Source organism: Antechinus flavipes, chromosome 2, assembly GCF_016432865.1.
Source record: "Antechinus flavipes isolate AdamAnt ecotype Samford, QLD, Australia chromosome 2, AdamAnt_v2, whole genome shotgun sequence".
NCBI classification, from domain to species: domain Eukaryota; kingdom Metazoa; phylum Chordata; class Mammalia; order Dasyuromorphia; family Dasyuridae; genus Antechinus; species Antechinus flavipes.
The window spans coordinates 557287248-557304465 of record NC_067399.1 but is presented as its reverse complement, the minus strand read 5'-3'; positions in this window follow the sequence as shown (position 1 = coordinate 557304465).

Here is a 17218-nt window from a genome sequence, read left to right as displayed (position 1 = left end):
ATGCTAATGTAAAATAAGAATATTCACTGTTATCTGAAGCATATTTTTCCATTCCCCTAATGTGCATTTTTCTTGTTATAATGAATTTTTAAGATTTCATTTGTTTTGTTTCTTTTCTACTTTTCTATGAAATTTAATAAATTACTGGAAAATTTTCCTTTTATTTCTTATTTTTGGGTATGATTCCTAATATCTACTCTGCAATCCAGTTAAGTTTACTTTCTTTATCCCACAGACAATATTTTGTCTTTCATTTACATGGTTTTGCAGTAGCCATTCAGCATGCTTGGAATGCATTTCCTTTTCATTTCTTCCAAAAAAATTTTTTGAACCTCTTTTAAAATTCAGCTCAGACATCATTTTCTGTGTGAAGTCTTTCCTGATCCTTGAATCATAAATACTTTGTATTTAATTACTTTGTTTTTATTTTTATTTCCATTATATATTTAGCCTCAATACATTTATATGTGTACTTATCTATTACATTAAAATATAAATTATTTGCTGACAGAAATTGTTTCATTTTTGATAGTTGCACCCCTGGTTCACAGTGCTTGGCAAATAGTAGGTATTTAAGAAATACACATAGATTGATTTGTTGATAGTTTAACAGTTAATGCTATCTGTCATGTCAGTATCTGAATGATAATTATTCTTCATCCATTTGTTTTTTGTGTGTGGATAGTCAAGCCAAATTTTTTGGAGTAATTATAGATTCCACTCACAATACTCTGATATGTTGAGGTTTGTTATATCCATCAAGATACCATGGATAAAATAGAGAATCTTAAGAAGCTTATCCACTATAGAAAATCCATCTTCAAATTTGGTATTCTCTGTGACAGTGATTGAATATATTTGATAAGTAAAGGTATCTCCTGTTTTATGTCTGGCACATTATTAGTGATCAGATAGTTTAACAAAGTGATCTTTGTTGTGGCTTCAATAGCCTTCCTCTGTGATCTAGCTTAATTGTCCCTATTTTTCTTCCTCATATATGCTATTTCATTTCCCATTTCTGTGCCTTTTCATTAGTCTGTCCCTCTGCCTTGAAGATACCTTTTCCTTGGCTTTTCTTCTCCCCTTACACAAAGCCTTTGCTGATCCATCCAACTACAAATTCCCTCCCTCCTTAACCACCTTGTATTTAAGTACTTTGCATTTTTCTATATTTATTTAATATATCTTAACTATGCAATTAATGTCTCATCAGATAGAATACAAATTCCTTTAGAACAGGGATTTTTTTTATTCTTTGCATTTTTATGTTTAGTGCCTAACACAGTGTCTGGAACATAGTAGACAAAATAAATGCTTGTTGATTGATTGATATTTATCTTAAGTCTTCTTTTCTCTGGGCTTAGTTTATTTAGCCAGTCTTTTTTGACTGCCAAATTATACTGCTGTTACATTTTGTACTTGGAATTCACTAAAATGCCTATATCTTTTTCACAAGATCTATTCTGTCATCATACCTCCCCTACCTAATACCTGAGAAGCTAATTTTTCAACCCCACAAGTTCACATTTATCCCTGTGGAATTTCATTTTACTAGATTCAGATTGGTAAAGCCCTATATAGTTGAACCAATCAATAGTTATACTGAAGATGTCATAAATGAAGACAATGTGGGTAAGCTTATACCAAAGTAGCCACTTATTTGAACAAACAAAAGCATGAATCCACTAGAAAGTATACATGAGGTACTTAGACCTTAGGAATATTTCTAAGATGTTATTTAAGCAAAATTTAATTTAATATTTCTTATGTTGCTTTTTTGCAAGTTGAATAGAACTTTTCTAGAACAAATCTACTGGGTAAAACCAGGTACAGCTGTGTCAATTCAGTTTTATAAATTATTAGTTATTTGTCAAGTGATAATTCTATCCCTAATTCTATCTAAGAATATACACTGAGGGAGAGCACCCTTTACATCACTGTCATTCTTTCCAACCTCACTCCATAACCACTAATAAAAGTATATTAATTGATGCAATAATCACATTGATGCAACAAAACTAATTTTTGATTAGTATCCCTTTTACAAATTTTAAAACATTAGTAATTTTTTTTCCTTTGTAGTGTATTAGGAATAATGGCAAGTGATGCTTTGCAGATCGATGAGACTGTGTATCAGTGGTCCCTTTAGAGAATGATTGAGGAACATTTATAAGTAGAATAATCATTAACCATGATTAAAACTATACAGAATAAACAAACTCTAGTCTAAGTGAGGGAATTAGCCTTTCTCTTCCTTTCAAAGTTATCAAAGCAAAGTTCCCAAGACTCCTTAGTACTTTATAATGGGCTTTTTCTTTTGTTTGATCTGTTCAATAGAAGAGCCAAGAGATAATTTGACATTTACATTATTATAAACTCTCTTTCACAGTTTCTTAACACATTGGTTGGTTTTCATATAGCCTTAACTCTCATTCAAAGCAAAAATTCTTTCAATACTACTTCTAATCTATGACCTAGTCCCCTGCTTAACCACTTACAGTCCCAGGAAACTTGTTATTTTTTGAGATAGTCACTTTCATTTGTAAACTATCCTAATTATTATAAAAAAATTGCCTTACATTGAGCCCGAATCCACTTCCCTAATTCTTCCACTATTGATATACAGTTTCCTCAGGGTTTGGTGTAGGTTTGCTTTCTGTAGAAAGTCTTTCCTGATCCCTATATTTATTAGAGTCAGTTCTCTTTCCATTATCACATTATATTGTACTTAATTGTTTGTGTAAATGTTTTCATATATGCCAAAATAAGGAAAGCTCTTTAAAAGCAGTTATTGATTTTTGAGTTACCTTTATATACCAAGAAGCATCCTGGTAATGGCACAAGGAATTAAAAGCTTATTTTACCAAACTGAAGACATGACTTCAAGTATCACCTCTGACACATACTGACTGTCAGACACTGGACAGGTTAATGTTTCAAGATCTAGGAGATTTTCTAAAACTATCAATTGTAGAGAAACATTAGTGGAAAGAGCCTCTCCATCTGGGAGTTTTTTAAATCAGTGAAACCATGGATCCATTTCCTATTCCTGTTATATTATCAGACCTTATTATAGTATCTTCAACAGAGCAGGCACTTAAATGCTTGATGAGTTGTAGCAAGTTGAATTACCCTTTGCAACAAAGCTAATAAATTTACTTCATTTTCAATATTATAATCTTCCAAGTATTCAAAGACCATCATCATGAAACTAATCTCTGAGTCTTCTCCAGATTATCTCTAGTATCTTCCACTGTTTCCCATTAAAATAGTTTCCTAATCATTCTTGTTGCACTCCTGTGAATGATGAGTACTAGTTTGTAAGTGTCCCTTTTAAAATACAATACTTCTAACATGGTCTTATGGGTGAGAACTATAGTAATACAATTATTTTCTTTGATTTGATCCTCCAAATTATATTAATGCTAGCTTATATTTCCTTTTATACAAAACATAGTTTGATCATATTGTTAGCTTAGAGTGAGTTTATAGCTAATTTAAACTTCTGGATCTTTTAATTATGATTTAATTGATGATGAGTCAGATATTTCATATTTCATATCTATGTAACTGAGATTTTCAACCCAATTGATGGACTTAAAATTTAATAATATAGATAAAATATTGTTAGTTTCAATCTATTGTTTAGGACTGTTGAAAAAACAATAATCTCTATCCTTGTAGAGTTTCTGGTTCTATTTAGAGATACAGCATATTCTAATATGAATTTATTATCTCAGTGATATGAATATTCCATTCCAAGATTCATTATTACAACTCATTAATAACTATACATCCTATGTGAATCTTGTCCATGTTCTCTCATAAGTTTACTATGGAGAGTCTCATGAATACTATGGGAGCCTCTCTTATGACATGGCAATAATATTAATGGAACAAATCAATTTTTCATCATTAACTGATAGCTCTTGCCATATGATCAGTCCATCTATTGTTCATATATATATATATATATATATATATATATATATATACATCCTCTTTATCTTTCTTGTTTATAAGATGATATAACCACCTTATACCTATCCTATGCCTTTTTATTGTCCTTTGAGAGTGTCAAGATTCTTCAGCTAAACATTCCCTGTTCTTTCACCTAGTCCTTATATGGCATTGACTCAAAATTGAATAAGATTTATTGTTAAATATTAAATCAAATTATTGACAAATGTTGAGCTTAGAGTCCATTGAAATATCCAGATTCTATTCAGATAAATTTCATCTTATATTTAGAAAGTCAATTTCTTGAAACCATGTAAAATTTTAACTTCATATCTATTCAATTTATTTATTTTTCTTAAATTCAGTCCAATCGTATAGCCTACTAAGCTCTTTTGGAATCCTGAATCTATTGTCTAGTGTGCCAGTTCTACCTATTAACTTTATGTCATTTTCAAACTGGATATTATTACTCAGGTATATAGCATCACCAGAAGAATATTGACTCTAAAAATATAGGCATGTTTCAGGGAGAAACTTGGGATCACTAAAACCATCTCAATTTACTTTCCTAATTAATTCTAGTCCTAATTCAATTTCCATTTGCAATACCTATTATAGATATGTTGGATTGATGGATAGAAAACCAGCTAGATTGATGCTCTATAGGTGTTCCATTTTATTGCATATCATAGTCTGAAAAATAGTCATTCTTTATCTATGTGGTTTATCCTAGAGGGATGGTTAGTTCTAATTAATTTGAGTAATTATATAATTATTTTAGTAGAGTTTATAATGTTCCATATTTAGATGCAACCAACATCTGCAAGCCTAAGCATCTGGAGCATTTTGCCACTGATGGGAAATTCTTCTTCATGCTTCATTCTGTACTGGATCTCTTCCAACATAGAGTTGCAAAATTTGGATAAGAGTAGTAAAAGTTTCCCTGCTTTATTCAGTGCTTGATATTGATAAAAAGAATTATCTAGCAAGGGTATATTTCTTATTACGTTTTTAAGGAGATGTCTATAATTTTGATAATATACATAAGAAGACATGTTTTGGAATAAATTTTTGCTTAACCAAATCAAATACTGTTTCTCTCCTTATATTTAACAAAAAGCACAGTAGGATATTTTATTCTCTACATATTTTAGTGAATTAAGTGAAAATTGGTTTATTTTTATTTTTTGAAAAAGCCTATTTGCTCTCTAATATTATTCTCATCAGAATGTCCTTTCTGTCAATTTAGTTTTGTTAAAAATCGATAAAATCAAAAGAAGATTTCCATAAAAAAAAGATAATTAGATCTAAGACATTTTCTATGTCATTGTTATCCCTCTACTCTGGTTCATTCTCCATTCACTCATCAAATTGAATTCCCAAAAAATCAAATCTGATCATGTCCCTTCCTTCCCTGCACCCCATCTTCTTCTACTGCCTCATTCAATTCTTTCTTGATTACCTATTACCTTCATGATTATATATAAAATCCTGTTTGGATTTTTAAATCTTCTCATAACCTGGCTCTTTCTATCAAAAATCCCCTACATATACTCCGAGATCCAGTGGCACTAGCTTCCTTGCTATTCCTCACATGACACTCATTCTCTCAACTCCAAGCATTTTCATTAACCCACTTTCCTAAAACTCCCTTCCTTCTAATTTCTGCCCTTTGGCTTCTCTGACTTTCTTCAAATATTAGCTAAAGTTTGGATATTTTCAAGAAGCCTTTCTTAGTCCTCTTTCATATTAATGTCCTCTTTTTGAGACTATCATTTATGTTGTATCTATTTTGTTTATTTTAATTATTTGAATATTATTTCCCCTTGCTGACTGTAAGCTCCTTAAAAACACTTCTAGAAGCCTATTTTAGAAACATATCCAGGGATGTGATGTTAGAGTTTTATATGATAGCCCTATTTTAATTAATGATGAAGAGAGTTTATTTAAAAGATCTTCACAGATTTTATCCATCTTTCTTCTATCTGTTTCCCTCTTTCCATCATCATCCTTAAATTAAATCCCTTTGAGATGATATTGTTTAATTAGATCTTTCTCAAACTTTTATGCTATTACTACACCATTATTCTTCTCTGTAAGATTTCACGAACATTTTTATATTCTAAGTTTTTGATGCCCTTGGGTTCCGTGTCTCTACTTGACAAGTATATACTTATGTAACCTTTGGTTTCAAATTCTGTAAGAAGCAGGTTTCCAAACAAAGGTGACTTTTAGACTCTCTTGGTCTCCTCATTATGACAATTAAGTAAAAATGATTAAATTTCTAAAATGAAAATGTAATAGTCATTGATGTCTTTTTCTACACATTTCTCATTATTAGCATTAATAATTCATTTAAATATTTGAGGTTGGATTTTATTGTTTTTTATTGTATACTGTATCTTTTTCTCATTTTAATCTTTTCTACCTTTGCATTAATTTTGATCTTTGTTCTAATAATTTTATGACTATATATAAGGAACTAATGTGACTTATGACTATCACATAAGTAAAAAAACAAAAAAATTAATTTTGGGTGTGTGTGAAGTGTTTGAGGGTAATATTACTAATTCTCTTCTCCTCCGCCATTGAAAAACTTCCATTTCTATGTGAGGATCAAACATGCACACATATAAACACACATACACACATGTGAAAAAAACAACATTTTTTGAAGTAACCTGCCAATATAGTCTTGTTAGACTGGGATCCTTCCCAGAGGAAAAGAGACATGTAAACAGAAACAGAATGATAGATGAGTTCATTAAGTATAGTCTCTGACACCAAAGGAATTCTACTAACATCTATGTTTATCTTTATCTGACCTCATGACTACTGTATTCAAAGGTGGTTAAGGTTGGCTTATACTCTATATTAGTTTATTTGTGCAAGACTTCAATTCCCTTCATTCTGAGTATAAAACACTGCTACCCCTGAAGTCTGAGGGCCACGCAGGATCAGCTTACTAAGTTATAGACAGAGTTTGATACTGTCTCATGTTCTGCTTCATATATCTGAATTAGAATAGAAACCCTTATTGTATTTACGTGGTTAAGTCACTTATACCATTTATATTTTTGTCCACCAGAGCAGCTTGTATTTTATCAATAAAACCTGTAGTTAGATAAACCGAGTGTTTAGGTCTGTCTCTGCTTAGTAAAATTTCAGAAGACTGCTAGATATAGACATAAAGAAAAGGTAATATAATCAGAGACCATACTAAATTGTGTATGTTTCTTTTCATATTCTCATTAAAAGGCTGTAGTAAAATTAACTGAAATTCCTTATTTTTCTACCAAAATCTGTCTTTATGTTTTAATTGAATAATTTATAAAAATCTTTCTTTTAATGAAGGGCAAATAGTAGGCAGACAGGGGAGGAAAATATTGGTTCACTTCAAAAAGTAGTTCCAAATGTAATCTCCTATTCTGATTTTCTAGATAGGAGAGAATATATATATATATATATATATATATATATATATATATATATATATATTATATATATATATATATATATATATATATATATACATTAGGTTGTCATTAAGATGAGTTTCAGAGATAATATCCTCCTTATACTTAGGGTTGTAACAAAACTAAAAATAAGATGATCATGAACATTTATTCAGTTTTTTAATCTGGTAAAAAGTGATTTCTATTTGAGAAATAATTCGACTGAGAGAAAACATAAGAACTGTCTGAAATGACTAGTATGGTTTTATGGGAAAGTAATGAAAAGAGAAAGAGAATGAATACAAAAGCATAGCATAACTCCATAAAACAATAGTGTCAGGAATTTTAAAGCTCAGAATAAGCTGAAGTTGGCAAAGAAAGCTTATAACCAAAAGAACATTTTTTGTCTGATTAAACTAGGTAGAAGAGGGCCATTAAAGAAGTTGGAGGAGCATAGCTTTTTAAGATGGATGGCAGAAGTCTGATCTAACCAACTAGAAAAATATTAAATGCTCTTGGATTGGGCAAGCAAATATAATAAAGATGACAATACTACCTAAATTAATCTATTTATTTAGCGCTATACCAAGCAGACTCCCAAAAAACTACTTTGATGAATTAGAAAAAATAACAACAAAGTTCATATGGAAAAACAAAAGGTCAAGAATTTCAAGGGAATTAATGAAAAAAAAAACAAATGAAGGTGGCCTAGCTGTACCAGATCTAAAATTATATTATAAAGCAGCAGTTACTAAAACCATCTGGTATTGGCTAAGAAATAGACTAGTTGATCAATGGAATAGGTTAGGTTCAAAGGACAAAACAGCCAATAACTTTAATAATCTAGCGTTTGACAAACCCAAAGACACCAGTTTCTGGGATAAGAATGCATTATTTGACAAAAATTGCTGGGAAAATTGGAAATCAGTATGGCAGAAACTAGGCATTGACCCACACTTAACACCGTATACCAAGATAAGGTCAAAATGGGTTCATGACCTAGGCATAAAGAATGAGATGATAAATAAATTGGAAGAGCATAGGATAGTTTACCTCGCAGACCTGTGGAAGAGGGAGGAATTTATGACCAAAGAAGAACTAGAGATCACTATTGACCACAACATAGAAAATTTTGATTATATCAAATTGAAAAGTTTTTGTACAAACAAAACAAATGCAGACAAGATTAGAAGGGAAACAATAAACTGGGAAAACATTTTTACAATCAAAGGTTCTGGTAAAGGCCTCATTTCCAAAATATATAGAGAATTGACTCTAATCTATAAGAAATCAAACCATTCTCCAATTGATAAATGGTCAAAGGATATGAACAGACAATTCTCAGATGAAGAAATTGAAACTATTTATAGACATATGAAAATATGCTCCAAATCATTATTAATCAGAGAAATGCAAATTAAGACAACTCTGAGATACCACTACACACCTGTCAGATTGGCTAGAATGACAGGGAAAGATAATGGGGAATGTTGGAGGGGATGTGGGAAAACAGGGACACTGATACATTGTTGGTGGAACTGTGAACACATCCAGCCATTCTGGAGAGCAATTTGGAACTATGCTCAAAAAGTTATCAAGCTGTGCATACCCTTTGATCCAGCAGTGTTTCTACTGGGCTTATACCCCAAAGAGATACTAAAGAAAGGAAAGGGACCTGTATATGCCAAAATGTTTGTGGCAGCCCTGTTTGTAGTGGCTAGAAGCTGGAAAATGAAAGGATGTCCATCAGTTGGAGAATGGTTGGTATATGAATGTTATGGAATATTATCGTTCTGTAAGGAATGACCAGCAGGATGAATACAAACAGGACTGGCGAGACTTACATGAACTGATGCTGAGTGAAATGAGCAGAACCAGGAGATCATTATATACCTCAACAACAATACTGTTTGAGGATGTATTCTGATGGAAGTGGATCTCTTCGATAAAGAGAGCCTTAATTGATCAAAGATGGACAGAAGCAGCTACACCCAAAGAAAGAACACTGGAAAATGAATATAAACTGCTTGCATTTTTGTTTTTCTTCCCGGGTTATTTATACCTTCTGAATTCAATTCTCCCTGTGCAACAAGAAAACTGTTTGGTTCTACACACATATATTGTATCTAGGATATACTGTAACCTATTCAACATGTAAAGGACTGCTTGCCATCTGGGGGAAGGGGTAGAGGGAGGGAGGGGAAAAATTGCAACAGAAGTGAATGTGAGGGATAATGCTGTAAAAAATTACCCTGGCATGCATTCTATCAATAAAAAGTTATTTAAAAAAAAAAGATGAATGGGAGAAAAATAATTGAAAACAAAGAGAAGTTCGAGTTGCTTATTCATTCTTTTACTTGACTTTTTTCATTCAATGGGAATGTCCATTGTACAATGTACATTGTGCAATACAAATAGAAAAATCAAAATAAAAATGATTAGAAGGAAATTTTTTGCACAAGATAAATAAGGGACCAGTAAGAATACATAGATGTTTTTGAATAATTAAGATATCTGACCTAAATGAATTATATCCTTAGACAGTAAAATACACACATACATTCACACACCAAAACAAACAAACAAAAACAACACAATAACTGGTAGATAACAATTGTTAAACCCTGTCAGTGATATTTCAGTGATATGTTTTTGGAAATGGAGAAGAGAATTTTTTTTTTATCTTAAGGGAATAGTGTGTGCGATAAAACCTATGAGCAAGTAAATTTGACTTCAATTTCATGGAAGCTTCATATCTAGCAAAAGAAATAATGATTAGTTATACAGCTTTGTCAACATTATATCAGGCTAATATTTCCTGTTTTGATACAGTTATTAAACTAGAGATTCAAAGAAATACTAAAGACATAGTTTATCTTTTTTTAAACCAAGATTTAATAAAAAAATAATCTTATGCTCTTTCTATGGAAAATATTGAAATAGTTTAGGCAACAATGCAATTGGATGAATTAAAAAAAAGAAATTAAATGACTAGACTTAGAGGAGTCATTAGAAGTCAACATAGCCAGGAAGTTTCCAGTGTATATCTCAGTAATCTGTATTTTGTCCTGGTGCTGTGTAACACATCCTATCAATGATTTGGGTAAAGGTATAGGTGACATCATTATAAAATTTGAAGATGACCTAAAACTCAGAGAAAGAACTAATATGTTAGATTACAGATTCAGGATCTGAAAAGATCTTAGCAGGCTCAACAATTGGGGTGAATTTAAGGAAATGAAATTTAATAGATATTAATATATCTCTTGGTTCAAGGTATTTGCTTCATAAGTATAAGATAAAGGAAGTGTGATTAGACAAAAGCTTATTTGAATAGGGTCTGCTTTTGTCAAGTCGACTTAACTCAGCATTAGTCAACAAAATGATGTAAATCTTAACAATCTTATCAACCATATGATTAACTATTGTTAATGTTAACATTATCAATGTCTCATTTAATCTTGGGATTTAGTGAAAGAATAATATATTCTAGCAATAGGGATGTGATAATCTAACAGTACTCTGTTCTACTTGGACTACAACTGGACTGTTATGTTCATTTACAAGTATCATTGGGAAACATTGATAATCTGGAGAGAATCCAGAGGAAGAAAACCAGAATTGTGAATGGTTTAAATCTATGCCATATAATGATTTGGTGGAGGAACTAGTGATACTGAGCTTATAAAAGTGAAGAACCATGGGGGACATCATAATTGTCTTCACATATTTGAAAGGGTTTTTTGTGTTTGGCTATAGAAGGCAGAAATAGTAACAGTGGGAAAAAGTTGCACAGAGACAAAATTAGTTTTGATGTGAAGAAAACTGCATTAATCATTAGAATAGAATGTATTGTTTTTGGCAACAGTGCATTTTCTCTTACTGAAAGTTTTCAGATTAAAATCTGGATGACCTCTCATTGGTTATATTGAGTGAGGATTTCTTTCTGCATAAGTATTGAACTGGATAGCCACTGAGGTTCCTTCCAACTCGGAAATTCTATGATTCTAAATAGAAAGGCAAAATGCTTTAATTTTTAACTCAAATCAAAGCATTCAAAGGGTAAATAATCCCTCCCCCCAGAGACCACTGAGTATTGGGAAAGGGGGAATTTTTTTTCTTTTATTATAACTTTTATTGACAGAACATATGCATGGGTAATTTTACAGCATTATCCTTTACACTCACTTCGGTTCCAACTTTTCCCTTCCCTCCCTCCATCCCCTCCCCTAGATGGCAGTCAGTCTTATACATATTTAAATATGTTATAGTATATCCTAAATACAACATATGTGTGCCAAACTGTATAGTTTTCTTGTCGCATAAGAAAAATTGGATTCAGAAGGTAAACATAACCTGGGAAGAAAAACAAAAATGCAAACAGTTCACACTCATTCCCCAGTGTTTCTAATCTGGGTGTAGCTGATTCTGTCCATCATCGATCAATTAGAACTAAATTGGATCTTCTCTTTGTTGAAGATATCTATTTCCATCAGAATACATCTTCATACAGTATTGTTGTTGGAGTATATGATGATCTCCTGGTTCTGCTCATTTCACTAGTATCAGTTCATGTAAGTCTTTCCAATCCTCTCTGTATTCATCCTGCTGGTCATTTCTTACAGAACAATAATATTCCATAACATTCATATACCACAATTTACCCAGCCATTCTCCAATTGATGGGCATCCATTCATTTTCCAGTTTCTAGCCACTACAAAAAGGGCTGCCTTTTGGCACATACAGGTCCGGGAAAGGGGGAAATTTTGAAGCAAGCTGTAGAATCTATCATTCTGATTAATAATTAAGCAAGAATAGCTTTTAAGCTATTAAGAATAGCAAAATTTAGACAAAAAAGGGAGCTAAATGATTTCTTGATATTGCTTCCAAATCTAGAATTCTATCAGATTGAATTAGTGTCATTCAACTTGGTTAAATAGAGATAGTTAAGTAGAGATACCAGAGCAAACAAAGAAAAATGTGTAAAGACATAGAAATGTAAATCAGTGAATCTTGAGATATCATCTTGGCATACCCAGAACTACATTGAAAAGTTAGCTGTGATCATAACAAGCCATGAGAGATGAAAAAGTTTATAGTTCATGGAGAAACATGTTGATTTATGAAGATTTCTGTTGGCTCACAATTTTCTGGAATGAAGGAATTGCGAAAACAATTTCAATAGTAATCTTTGATCAAAATACACAAAATACCAATAGTTTAGTTTTATCGTCTATTACATGAACACACTTTTTTTCTGAATTTTTTTCCATAGCCAGAAGCAAATATCCTCAAATACCAAATTATAAATGATGATAAAGAGATATAAATTCAACTATAACTAGAAACCCTAGACATTTGTGCTCCAAGATTTAATTCTTTAATGGGTATTTTAAATAGTCAAGTATCTGTAATTTCATTGGCAAGGATACTCCCCTTTCTATTTTAGATTGTAATTACTTCCATCTTTAGTGGATGGTCTTCATGAGTTGTTATAGTTTCTAAAATAATCACCTGGCTATCAATCTTTTGGCAGTATTTCCTTTCTTTTCTTATCTAAACCAATCCTTACAAGAAAGACTCAAAGTCTACATAACAAACATAGTTATAGTGCAAAAAGCATGGGCTTAGAAGACCTGGGTTCCAATATCACTTCTGATACTACTACACATGTGATCTTAGGTAAGTCACCTAATTACCTTGTGCTTTAGCTTTCTTATCTGTAAAATTGGGGTATTCCATTAGATGGACTTGATGTACCATTCATTTCTATACATATCATCCTTTCTAGCTTCCAATGATTCTTTGGAACTTATATTATTTTGATATCTCTTTTAAAAGCACAAAGTCTCCAGAGTAAAAAAAAAATTAGTGAAGAATTTTTAACATACAAGATAAAAACAAAAAATTTTAAGATACATATCTACATGAACTCCATCTTTTTTATATATATATATATATATATATATATATATATATATATATATATATATATATATATATATATTTGTTGGTAAATGAAAAGGAAAATAAAAAATTATAGAATTCTTATTTTCAACTCAGGATTTATTCTGAATTCCTATTACATTGTTGTGTAATGTTCAGAGTAGCTCACAAGGAAAACAGCTTACTTATTTTTAGTTTTCTAAATATTTTTTGGCCAGCCAATTAATTAATAATTATCTATTAACAGACTACTGTATTTCAGAAATTGTACTAAGTACTAGAATGACAAAGAAAAACAAAGGACCTGCTCTCAAGATTCTCACAGTCAAATAGGGAGTGGGATGACATAAAAATGAACTAGGTACAAGCAAAATATATTCAGAATACATTAGAAATAATAGCAGATGAAAGACCCTAGAATTCAAGGTAATCAAGAAAGGTTCTCAAAGGTGAGATGTTAGCTAGGACTTGAAAAAAGATTCGGGGAAGTTATCTTTCCAGAGAAAGCAGGAGTTAAAGATGAGAAGGGAAAACATTCTAGGTTTAAGGATAGCCGCAAAGAATTCTGGGAGTCAGACATGGTGTCTTGTTTGAGTAATGACAAGGCCATTGTCATTGGATTGAAGAGTATGTGGAGGGATAAGCTATGAAGAAAATGTAAAATGAGAGAAAACAAAAGAGGTGGGGGTGGATCAGGTTATGAATAGCTTTGAACATCAAATGAAGGATTTTATATTTGATCTTAGAAGTAATAAGGAACCACTGGAGTTTAGTGAATAGATGGTGCTAGAACCATCAAATTTTAGAATTCTGTGGAATCGTACACACCCTCTAGGTCAAATTATTCATTTTACAAAGGTGGAATTCTAATCCACAGAGTTTCAGTGACATGTTACTGGGAAAGTGACATGTTACTGGGTCACAGTTACTGGAAAAACTGGGACCAGAATTCAGGTTAATTGACTCTAAAACTTTTTTTTTTTAAAACTATGCTCTATTGCTTTCCACACAAAAAACTTTAAGATTAGTAAATTTTATATTTTTTAAAATGCAGCTGTAGAATGAATCCACCCTTCCCTTTCTTTCTCTCTGAGTTTCTGTCCTCCCTCTATCTTTCTCCATATGCATGTATACATGTATATATGCAAGTATTGTATTGTATTACTAGGAAATATATATCTGGTGCTAAAGAGTTAAGTTAAAAAAATGCATCAAGTAAAAAATCAGGCCATCCATATAATGCCTTCTCATTGCTATAATGATATCAGTTGCAACAAGTCCAATGGCTGACCTCATTACAAGGGTTTAATTGCATTGTTACACAGTTTCACTTCTTCTCTCTGGCCTCTTTCTCTTTATGACAGCTTTAGAAAGGAATTTCAGCTTGAGGTCAAAGGAAATTAATTACTGCTTTCTTAATCTGTGCTCATCTACATTTAGAAAACTTAGGGCTTTTTACTAACATATTTTTTGTCTCATATTTGTATAGACCCAAACTTATTACAAAACTAACTCTTTAGTCCTTTATAAAAAGCATAAGAAAAAAGTCCCTTAAACATGGCATATTTAATAATATAAAGCATAATCTAGGAAAACCAGGTGTAGAAATTTAAGTATTTGTAGTTTCTTTAAGATGGTAATGCTCTATGAATTGAAACAGTGATAGATTTGGAATTGAAGGGTCCTTGCTTGAACCTCAACTTTGAAAATTACCTATGTGAACCTGGGCAAGTAATTCGATTCAATGGGCCTCAATTTTGTTATATATAAGATTTGAACTAATTTTAAATCTGTGAGGATATGATGCTATGAAAATATCTTCTATGTAAAATTACTAGAGTGAAGATTAAATAGATAAGTCAACTAAAGATGTTTACATCAGAGCCAAATAATGCTAATCCGATAGTGTGAGAACAATTTGAAATCTAAATATAAGCTACACTATCTATCTGTAGGAATGCAAATGAATAGTTGGCACAGAATGACATCTCTGGATGTGGAATGAATAGGATATCTGATGTTTAAGAGTCTGTATCTGGTGTGACCTGCAAGTAGGACAGTTTTTAAATAATTATTGCACAAGCAAACTAAAAAGTAAAGTTTCCTTTACTTTTCTTGATCTCTATTGCCCAGGAAAAATCCCTTCTGACTGTAATGCCAATTCAGTCAATGTAAAGGTTGCAAAATTGGAACCCAAGGTTCTATAGGTTATCAATAAATATACATTTCAAGTCAGCAAGTAATAACCCTGGAGACCCTTACCTGTATGTCTCCTTGAGAAATGTGTGACATTTCTACATGGACATTCAGAATTAATTTACAGATGTGGCTGTAGTCCAAAATCAGATAAATGGCAAGTAATATCAGTGGAATAGAGAGCTACATAATTGATGAGAGATGATAGGTATGACAAGAGAGGCAACTAGTCTGTCTTTTTGTAGTGGAAGAAGTGGAAGTGGAAGACTTGGATTCAAATTCTAGTTCTGCTTTTTTCCCCTGAGATCTATATCCTTGGGCAAATAATAATAAGGGAAAAAACTGGTAGGCAAAAGGTTTTTTTTTTTTTTTTTTTTTTTTTTTTTTTTTTTTTTTTTTTGCAAGGGGAGAGGAGGGAGAGGATGATTTACTTTATCATAGAATCACTACAGAGGAAAACAAAAGTGAATTTAGTCTGATAGTCTTCCTAGATTTTAGGAGAAGAGATTTTCAAGGGTAAGGATAAAGCATAAATAAAATTCAATGGATTAATATTATGTAGGAGTTGCAAGCCCAACTCAAATGAGAAACTTCCAAGAATAAAAAATTTAAGACTTAAGTAAAAATGATTTGGATAAGGAAAAAAAATAAGGAACAAATTAGGTTTATAGATGTTTCTACACAGAGAATTTATTAACCAACTCAGATTATAAGACATAATGAGTAGAAAATATAAAGAGGGATGTTAGGGGAAGATTATTATAAAAGAATAGCATTGATAATGTTATAGATACTAAACTACTGAGGCTTGGGGGGAATAGTAAGGTTGAAAACAAGGGCTGGCTGTTTTCTTGTTGGAGGGAGCAGAATGGTCAAAGAAAAGATTGGAATTCTGCTTCTAATGGATGTGATTTTGGCAATAAACAGTAGGAGTAATTATAGAAATATTAAATTCTCATTTTGTTTTTGTTTTCTTTCTCAAGAACAGAACAAAAGTAACTGACAGGGAATTGAATGTCTAGATAAATTCAGATTTACAAGAGAATACCTAACTGTTCTCAATGAAATTTAATCATTAAGTCTGGGAAATTGTACTTATAGTTATTGAATGATTGGCAATTGTGATTGCTGACCACATTTTTAGTCATTTTTGAAAGATCCTGGAATATAAAAGATATGTACAGATATTTTCTCAGTTCTCAGAAAGGGGAATAGAATGGAGTCTATAAACTGTAGGCTAGTAAGCTTAACTTCAGTTCCTAGTACAACAATGTCCAGCTCATGGGGTAAGAATAGGCCTGAGCCTTGGCCATTTGCAGTTATACACATTCTAGCTGAAGCATTTCAATAATAAGACCTAATGTAACAAGCTAATGATATTTTAGATGCATTAAGAGAAACATATTGTCCAGAATAGAAGATGTCACAGTGGTGCTACCTTGTGAGACCACATTTGGAGAATTTGTGTTCATTTATTGATGCCATATATAAAGAAAGGCATTGATAAGTTAGGTAATATCCACAAGAGAGTGACTATGAGAATGAGAAGACTGGATAATATCATTCCATATGATGATCATTTAAGGGGAATTAAAATGCTTAATCTAGAAATGATATTTGAGACGGAGGTAGAGGGGAATCAGACAATATTAAATTATTT